This window comes from Corylus avellana, chromosome 2, assembly GCF_965113065.1.
Source record: "Corylus avellana chromosome 2, dhCorAvel1.hap1.2, whole genome shotgun sequence".
Lineage (NCBI taxonomy): Eukaryota > Viridiplantae > Streptophyta > Magnoliopsida > Fagales > Betulaceae > Corylus > Corylus avellana.
In genome coordinates, this window is record NC_142491.1 from 26,256,570 (window position 1) to 26,266,754 (window position 10,185).

Consider the following 10,185-nt stretch of genomic DNA (forward strand, 5'->3'; position numbering starts at 1 on the left):
CGAAGATGGGTTATGCTATTCCGTTGATTGTATGAGATTATTTTTATGTCTTCTTGTTGAAATTATAACATGCATAGAATGAATTGCTAGAGTTAATTATGGTTAACCATTGATGTGTGGATCGTGGTGAAGTCAATACCCTACTCTCTCTCTCATAAATTTACTCCCTTTATTTCCATTTATTTTATGCACTTTAAATTCTCACAACCAATTCACTCTCTTTTAATTTTGAGAAGTGATGACAAAAGGGTCGACACCCTCAATATAGCCCTATCCTACGGGATTCGTTCTATTGCGAGTGGGAATTTTATTATTGATATTTTTGGTCACAAAAATACCACATCACTGAGGTTTTATTGTATTTAATGAAAGGAGCAGCGATTTTTTTGAGAAGCGATGACAAAATGGTCATAATCCAAAATAAGAGCACTGGAGTAAGTGGCCGATGATCTAGGATTGAAAGCTGAGAAACGATTGGCCAAAGCAATAGATGAATTGGTAGCTGGAGGAGAAATGGCAGTCTTTGGTTTCAAGACCAAAGGCTTGGATTCAATCTTCTCTTTGTCCTTTTTGCTTGCTGAATAAAGAACAATTAAGGCTGAAATTTCTGTGAACATTTAAGGCTGAATAACAATTTATTTAGCCTTAAATCTTCTCTTTGTCCTCTTTGTCCTTTTTCCAAACCAAAACCAAGGAATCTAATTTTGGTTTGGAAAAGCTTGATCTTTTTAGCAGAAACAACAAGTCCATTGTGTTTGACTGTTTCTAGAAACGAATTCAAATGTTTCCAGTGTTCATCAACAGATTTAGAATAAATCAGAACATCATCAATTTAAACGATAGTAAAGTGACTGAAGGGATTGAAAATATCATTCATGATATTTTGGAATTCACTAGGAGCATTTTTGAGACAAAAAGGCATAACATTCCACTCATAATGTCCAAACGGGGTGCTAAATGCAGTCTTATACCTAGCTTTATCATCAATTTGAATTTGCCAAAAGCCTGACTTCATATCGAACTTAGAGAAAACTATTGCCTCACTAATGTGACTAACTAAATCCTTTCTATTAGGGATGGGGTATCTGATCCATTCTAGTACATCATTGAGTGGTTTATAATTGATTACAAGCCTAGGAGTTCCCCTTTCGACTTCAGCATTTTTCATTACATAAAAAGCAGCACAAGACCAATGAGACTTGCTCTTACGAATGATACCTTTGGCAAGTAAATCAGCTATCTCCTTTTGGCAAAAATCTAAAGTTCCAGCATTCATTTGAATGGGTCTGGCTTTATTGGGAATTTTATTTTCAGAAATTTTTTTAATATAAGGTAAAGAAACAATGTGTTTTTTCCTATGCCAAAAAGTAGTAGGAAGGTAAGAACAGACAAGATCAATGATGTAGGTATTGAAAGAGGCAATTTTAGATTGCAATAATTTATCAGAAAGTTGTTCAGCAATCTTTTTCTATTTAACTTCTTGTTTTTAAAAAATTAAATGTTTAGTTTTAGCATAGATAATGTTAAAGTGGCTAGTATCAATCTCAAATTTGTCAGTAAAATAAAATTTTACTTCAACACCCATTTTAATAGTTGAAACACCAGATTCGTCAACAGAAAATGGATAAAGCATGCAAATGAAAGGAAGACCAAGAATGAATTTTTCAGTCATATTTTTAACAAGAACAGTAGGAGTATCAAAACAAATATTTCCCTAACAAACATGTATACTATTTAATTCATATTTGATTTGTAAACGACTTCTACAGGCATAATTTAACCTTTCAGTGGATTTTTCAAAATATTTGTTGGGCACTATTCCTTCTTGAATACAATTTAAATCAGCACCAGAATCAATCAAAGCAATGGTATCAAAGGCATAATCAGGAGCAATAACAATATCAACTTTAGAATACCATTTAGATGGAACAATCTTGTTAATAAGACTGATAATCTTGACTTCATTGGAAATCATTCTATTGCTGGATTCCGCTTCATTAGAATGCTCAGATTGCTTATCATTTTCTATCGGAATTGTGATCTTAAAAACAATTTTGAATTTTCAGTATTAATAGTTGTTGTTTTAAATCATTATTATCAAATTTAACAGTAAATAGGTCATTTTTCAAATCTGCAATTTCTTTCTTGATTGTTAGAATAAATTATTTCCTTTGTTAGAATATTTTATATTTCCGTTATTTAATTTGTAATGTAGGGTTTATTTCTTTCCTTATGTATTTTAGGGTTTAATTTGAGTTTCTTGGTCACTACTCATTGTCTCTCTATAAATAGAGAGTTATGTAATATTGATTGATACGGTGACTATACAAGATGTAGCCCATACGTCTCTCTCCGCTTCCGCTCTCTTTTCTTTCTCTTTTATATTTTAGTATTTTATATTCTATATATATTTAAACATGGTATTAGAGCTACGTTTCTGTTACTGTGGCTTTCAATAAAAGTCTTATGACGTTTCTATGGTATTTTCTAGCATTCTCTTCTGATGATCTTTTAATTTTGTTGTGATCCACGGCTTTATTCATTGGCGAATCTTGGCACAATGCGGTTTTGGCCCTTCACGGGAATTTTAACGGCTAGTTTTTGTTCTCTGGCCTCATTGTCAGTTGCGGCTTGGCCCTTCACCGGATTCTTTTAGTGGCTTGTCTCCGTTCTCCGGTATTTCTCCAGCCGTCACTTTTAGCCTTTCTCGTCTTTGTTATTGGCGAACCCTGGCACAATGTGGTTTGGCCCTTCAAGGGATTTAATGACTAGTTTTCGTTCTTCGACCGTCATTGTCAGTTGCGGCCCCTTAACTGGATTCTTTTAGCAGCTTGTCTCTAGTCTCCGGTATTTCTCTGGCCGTCACTTTCAGCCTTTCTCGTCGGCATTGTATTGATGCAACCATTGACTTCAGATGCCTTCAATTTATTCTCTTTTCCAAACTCAAGCTTACACCTTGAGTTTGAGGGGGGATGTTAGAATAAATTATTTCCTTTGTTAGAATATTTTATATTTCCGTTATTTAATTTGTAATGTAGGGTTTATTTCTTTCCTTATGTATTTTAGGGTTTAATTTGAGTTTCTTGGTCACTACTCATTGTCTCTCTATAAATAGAGAGTTATGTAATATTGATTGATACAGTAAATATACAAGATGTAGCCCATACGTCTCTCTCCGCTTCCGCTCTCTTTTCTCTCTTTTATATTTTAGTATTTTATATTTTATATATATTTTAACAATATTACTAATCTTATGTTGCAAATTTGAGATAGTAATTTCTTTGGATTTTTGTTTAGAAAATCGTTCCAGAGTTTCATCAAGAGAGATTTTTGCATTATTAGGTTTATTATCGTTTTTAATCATTGTATTCTTGAGTTTTTTAAGGTAGTCTTCCTTGAGTTCAGGATTCTCAATTTTTGAAATTAAAGTAATTAGTAAATTTTCTTGTTCTTTAGTTTTTGTGAGAACATTGCATGATTTAACATTTTTGCAGCAAGAATCATTACAACCAATTTTGAAATCATTATCAGAAAATTCACTAGCAGAATGGTAATCAGAGTCACTTGAAGTTGCTGAAAAATCGTAATCAGATGAAGAAAGATTTTTTCAATCTCAGTTTTCCGTTTCAGGTGATAAACTTTATGAATGGAACATTGATGGTTTATCTGAACAAGAAGTATTGAATAAAATGAATTACATGTCTATGGTTGCTAATGCTTACGTTACTAATCACAATTTAAGCCAATCAGAAATTGTTGATTTGCTTTCTACGGGTTTCTCAGGAACTCTTCGGAATTGGTGGGATAAACATCTCACTGAAGACTCTCGAGAAACAATTAGAGAAGCTGTCAAGAAAGATGAAGATGGCTTACCTATATTTGATGAACAACGTGGCACTGGTGAACCCGACAGTATTAACACATTAATTTATACCATCATTAAACACTTTATTGGAACACCTTCTAACATCACTTCTCGCATTTCTGACTTCCTGAATAATCTTCGTGGTCCCACTGTGTCTGATTATAGATGGTATCAAAATGTTTTTCTTTCCCGTGTTATGGTTAGATCTGATAGTCAAAAACCTATTGGAAAGAAAAGTTTATTGATGGATTACCTTCATTATTTGCTCACAAAGTTAAAGTTGAACTTATTAACTCCAACACTAGATTAATTGAATATGAAAATTTAACTTATGGTGATTTGTTTTCTACTGTTAAAAAACTCGGCATAAAAATGTGTATTGATCAAAAAATGATAAGACAACAACTAAAGAACACTAAAAAAGTCAAATATGAAATGGGAAATTTCTGTGAACAATTAAGGCTGAATACTCTGTTAAAACCGTTGAACAAACGTTTGCTATTTCTAGTAATAATGAGAAATTTTAATTGTTTAATAAAAAGTTTGTCAATGACTCACTTGCTAAAGGATTTAAGTTCTTGCATATTGGTTCTGTTCAAGTTGCTGTTAAACCATTAACCAGTATTCAGCCTTATATATATATACCAACGTTATGGTAAAATGCTGCGAGAAGAATTGCACAGCTGCATTTCAATTTCGTAAATTAATTAAAGGTCATGGTTTTCTCCTTAAATTTCGATCAATTATCATATATGATTTAAATAATTATATGACTAACCTATTATATTTGTAAGTTCCTACAATCCTACAGTTGTGACTTGTGATTAACAATTTAATATAATATTAGTTCTCAATTAAGAAAAAAGAAAAAAATAATTCAAAAAATAAAAATAAAAGATAGTGGGTTCAACTAATATCTATCTATGCAAATCAATATCCTGAAAACTAAGTTCAACTAAATGGTCTAAATATTCGAAAATCTCTGCAAATCAACACTCCTAAATCAAATCAATATCTTGCTCTGATCTTCTTCAGCAATATCATATATGATTTAATTAATTATATGACTAACATATTATATTTGTAAATTTCTACTATTGTCATTAACAATTTAATATAATATTAATTCTCACTAAGAGAAAAGAAAAAAGGATTCAAAAAATAAAATAAAAGAGAGTGGGTTTAACTAATATTTATCTAGTAAATTATTATTTATTTTAGTTAATGTAATTTTCAAGAGAATGTGTTTAATGCAATTCAAGAATATCATTTTATGTTTAGGTTATTTAAATGTTGAGCAATTATTATACACATTTAAGGATAGTTAAGAAAAATTTGGTAATAAATCTTCAATTAAAAATATAAATTTTATTTTAAAGAAGGAATTTTTTGTTTATTAGCATTCTCATATTTACATATTATAACTGAATATCAAATAATATTTGAAATATAAAAATACATTAAATTTGTTTTTATTTTGTTTAATTCAATTTCTTATGGTAATGTGTTTAATGAAATTCAAGATAAAAAAGGAAGACACATTCTTTGCCCATAAACGTAAGAGTCAAACAATATTAATGATTCAATATGGCCATATATAGCTTAAATGAGTGGATGTTGTAATCTTGAGCGTTAATTATGATAATCAATTTTAAGAGTTAACTTAAATCGTTGGATCAAATCTATAAGATTGAGCTCCTGGTTATTTAAAGCACCATATAATTTGCAGAGCATGAGGTGGCCTACAGCTGGATCCGATTTCCCCTTGACCAATAGTTCAGATTAAATAGAAAATAATCTAACGACTCATATTAAAAATCAACCGTACATTTTTGGCCTCGGTATGCATTATTGTTAGGCACAGAGAAATTTTTAACTGTGAGTTTCTCCACGTGCAATTACGCTCCACGTCGCCCATTGATTGGTTCAAACTGTCAAATAAAAGATCTTAATTAGTTGATGAATAAATGAAATCGTTGGATCTTTGTGCGGTGATGAACATGCAGGACATAAGATTATTGCCTTTTGAGTTTGTGCGTATCCCATCACGCATCGGCATCAACGACTCACATTTAATCAAAACAAAATTGAACGGTTGAGTACGTTTTCACGAGAATTTAGGTGATTTAAATACAAATCCTTAATTAGCCAATACCAAAATGCACCATTTTTTATTTTTAGCATTAATTACGATTGACTTAGTGTTTAATGAAATTCAAAGAATATAATTTTATGTTTAGGTTATTTAAACGTTGAGCAATTATTATGCACATTTAAGGATAGTTAAGGAAAACTTGGTATCAATCTTGAATTAAAAATTCAAATTTTATTTGAAAGAAAGAAATTTTTGTATATTAACGTTCTCATATTTACATTTGTCAAGATTCCTTATAATTCTTATCAAATAATATTTAAAATAAAAAAAAATACATTAAATTTGAATTTATTTTGGTTAATTTTTTTTGAATCAAAATCATTGCATTCTCATTAACTCTTAGCATGATAGAGTAGTTTGCTCCATCTTAATAATTTCCAAAATACATTTGGGTGGCTCAAGAAGCCACAATTTGTCCACAAAGTTTCTAGTTGCAAATTTAGATAAAAGGTGTGCTGCGTTATTTCCTTCCCTGCTGACAAAAGACATCCTCCAACACTGAAGAGCTTGTGTCTTCCAGCAAAAATCATCACTAGCAAGCCAACTCTGCCCTAGTCCACATTCTGTCCATTCACTGCATTTACTACAATCTGAGCATCCCCTTCAAACTGAACCTTCATAAAACCACGTTCGCCACACATTTGGATCGCCATCAAAGCTGCTCGAGCCTCCACTATCGTACGATCAAGAGCTCCCACTACTAATTTACATTGAGCTGCTATGACCTCTCCTTTTTCGTCCCTCACCACCACTCCAAATCCCATCCAGCCTTGGGTCTTGACAATGGATGCATCCCAATTTGCCTTCAACCATCCGGGTGCCTGTGCTTTCCATTTTGTTTCCCTTAGCACAGCAGTAGATGGGCTTTCCTTACTCCTTCTTTCCATCACCACCATAAATTCTGCCACATAGTCTTTCACTCCATTACCCAACGAAGTTGGGTGTTGAAAAGGCTTACCAAACACAACGTTGTTTCTTCTAAGCCAAATGCGTCTTGCAACTCCCACAAACAGTTGGGTTTCCTTTGAATCACATATGGAAAACACCTTCTCAACTAAATGTAAGAAGTCGCTTCCCTCAGATGACCATTTTTGCAACTTTTTACACCCCACACTCCACACATCCACTGCTGCCGGGCACTGCCAGAGGGCATGGATCACTGATTCTGCTTCACTTCCGCACTGTGGGCACAAAGCATCTTCTACAATCTTTCTTCGGTGTGGATTGACCCGAGTTGGCAATATTTCATGACAAGCACGCCATAAGAAAGTTTTTTCCACATTTGGGAGTCCAAGTTTCCAAATTTCCTGCCATACTTTGCTAACTCCTCTCCTAAAAGAAGTCTCAGCCACTCCTCGTTGTTCCATCTCTTTCTATAGGAAATAGGCACTTTTAACAGAAAATAGCCCATTTTTTGTTCCCCTCCAGATTTGATTATCCCCCTGATTAGTTGTACTTAATGGTAAAGACAAAATCAGTTGGATCTCCTCCTTGAGAAACAGGTTCTCCAAAATGTTGAGATTCCACCACTTCGTATCCAATCAGCTCACTAACCAAAGCATTCAAGTTCAATAAAACGGGCGGAAATTGTACCATGTAAGTAGTCAGCTAAGGAGGCCATTTATCCTTCCAAATTCGTAGATGCTAACCATTCCCAATTCTCCATCTTAATCCTTCCTTAAGCAACTCACAAGAACTATGGATACTATGCCAAGCGAAGGATGGTCTATCCCCTAGATTGGAATCTAGAAAATCACCACCCAGGTAGTACTTTGCTTCCTTAATTTTTGAGAGGAAACTATCGGATTTTTGCCAAAGTCTCCATCCCTGTTCTGCCAACAAAGCCTTATTAAAGCTCCTAAAATCTCTATAACCCAAACCTCCATCAACTTTTGCTAAGCCCATTAGACTCCAACTCATCCAATGCACCTTGGATTTATTTCGGTGACCCCACCAAAATTGTTGCATTAAAGAATTTAGTTCCACACATAGGAGCTTCGGGAAAAGAAACACACTCATACAATACGTAGGGATTGCTTGAATCACCGCATTAAGTAGAATTTCCTTACCGGCTTGAGAAAGGAATTGAATCTTCCAATCTTGTAATCGTTTCCATACTCGATCTTTTATACTCCGAAAAGTAGCAATTCTTGACTTGCCCACCAACGCCGGCAACCCCAAATAGGTATCATATCATTGTGTAACCGGTATTCTTGCCTCCTCCACAATCTCCTCCTTTATCAATTGAGTCGTGTTTTGACTAAAACATATGGCAGTTTTTGCATTATTTAACCTTTGGCCCAAAGCTTCCTCATATAATTTTAGAATGTTTGACAATTGATTCCATTGTGAAATACTTGACCTGCAAAATAGCAAACTATCGTCAGCAAAAAATAGATGGCTTACCCGGGATCCATATTTGGAAGTAGGGACCCCCGCCAGTAAACCACCCCTGTTTGCCTGTATCACCATGGAACTAAGGACTTCCACACATAGGAGGAGCAAATATGGCGAAATCGGATCCCCTTGTCTAAGGCCTCTTGAAGGTTGGATATGCCCATATGGTTCCCCATTCACCAAAATTGAATAATGTACCGTAGTCACACACATTATCATCAATTGTCTCCACCTAGGAGCAAAACCTATCCGCCACATCGTTTCCTCCAGAAAACCCCACTCCAACTTTTCATACGCTTTACTCATGTCCAATTTTATATTCATAAAACCCTTCTTACTCTTCATACGAGTATGCATGGTATGCAAAGTTTCATAAGCTGCCAATATATTATCAGAAATGAGTCTACCAGGGACAAAATCACTTTGAGTATGGGCTATAATATGAGGTAACACTTTCTTCAAACGGTTAGCAAGGACCTTGGAGATTAGTTTGTATAACAGGTTACATAGACTAATGGGTCGAAATTCTATTACGCACTTGGGGCTTTTTACTTTGGGTATCAAGGCTATATGTGTAAGATTTAAATTCTCCGGCATCTTTCCAGAATTTAAAATATCAACAACAGACATGCCAACCTCTCTCCCAATAGTCTCCCAATGATTCTGGAAAAATCCCGCAATAAATCCATCCGGCCCCGGAGCTATAAGAGGACCCATTTGTTTGAGAGCAAGAGTAACTTCTTCACAAGAAAATTCTTTCAACAACTCATTATTCATTTCATCTGTTACTTTAGTATTAATATTTTACAAACACTGGTCCATATTACTTCCACCCCCAGTAGTAAATAAATTAGCAAAATAGTCAACAGAAGCTACCTTTATTTCTTCTGGAGACTCCCAAGTTACTCCATGCGCATCTTGTATCTTAAAAATCTGGTTTTTCTTTTTTTTTCCTTTAATTGGCACAAGCACGAAAGAATTTTGTATTTCGGTCCCCCATCCTCAGCCAGTCCGCATTTGCTCTATGTTTCCATTTCGTATCTTCTTGGTCTAGCAAAGAATTTATCTCTCTGCAAAAGGGCTGCTTCCTTGTTGTGCAAATATCTACCTAAATTAATAGGTAAATAATTGTACGTTTTACCTGCAAGTGCACAAGGTTAACATAGTAATATATGGTGCAAGTACAGGATCATTCCCACGAGGATTACTGAATTTCCGTTTAAAAATAAATTCCTTAAGTAGAATAGAGATTGATTGAGTTGATAATAATAAAAATGTAGGGCTTTGATATCCACCGCTAATTATATTTAGCTAATATATTAATATGCCAATGTTTTGATCATATTATGGATATTGAATGTTTGTCAACCTAAGGGCATTGGTGTCTACTCCTTAAGCTATTGATTTCCCTAAGCAACGAATTAGGCATGGGTGTTTACTCTAATTCTTTTCTTTCTTAAAGGATTTAGCATGGGTGTCTACTAAGTTGTTCTTTAAGAAAGCATAAAAACTGTGAAAATCGACAAACACATGAGGCCTAGGGCATGGGTGTCTACTCCCGGTTCTCCATGTTGATTAACCCAAGAGCCCGGTGTGGATTACTTTCGTTACTTATGTTAAACCCAGGACTCAGTCATCCAAATTGACCTAACTAACTAGTCCATATCACATGCACATGTTGATCAGGCACACACATATAAGGAATTCATGAAACTAGGTATTAATCAAGTTAGATATCATAACAGGTTCATTACAAAGGCGCCAATAT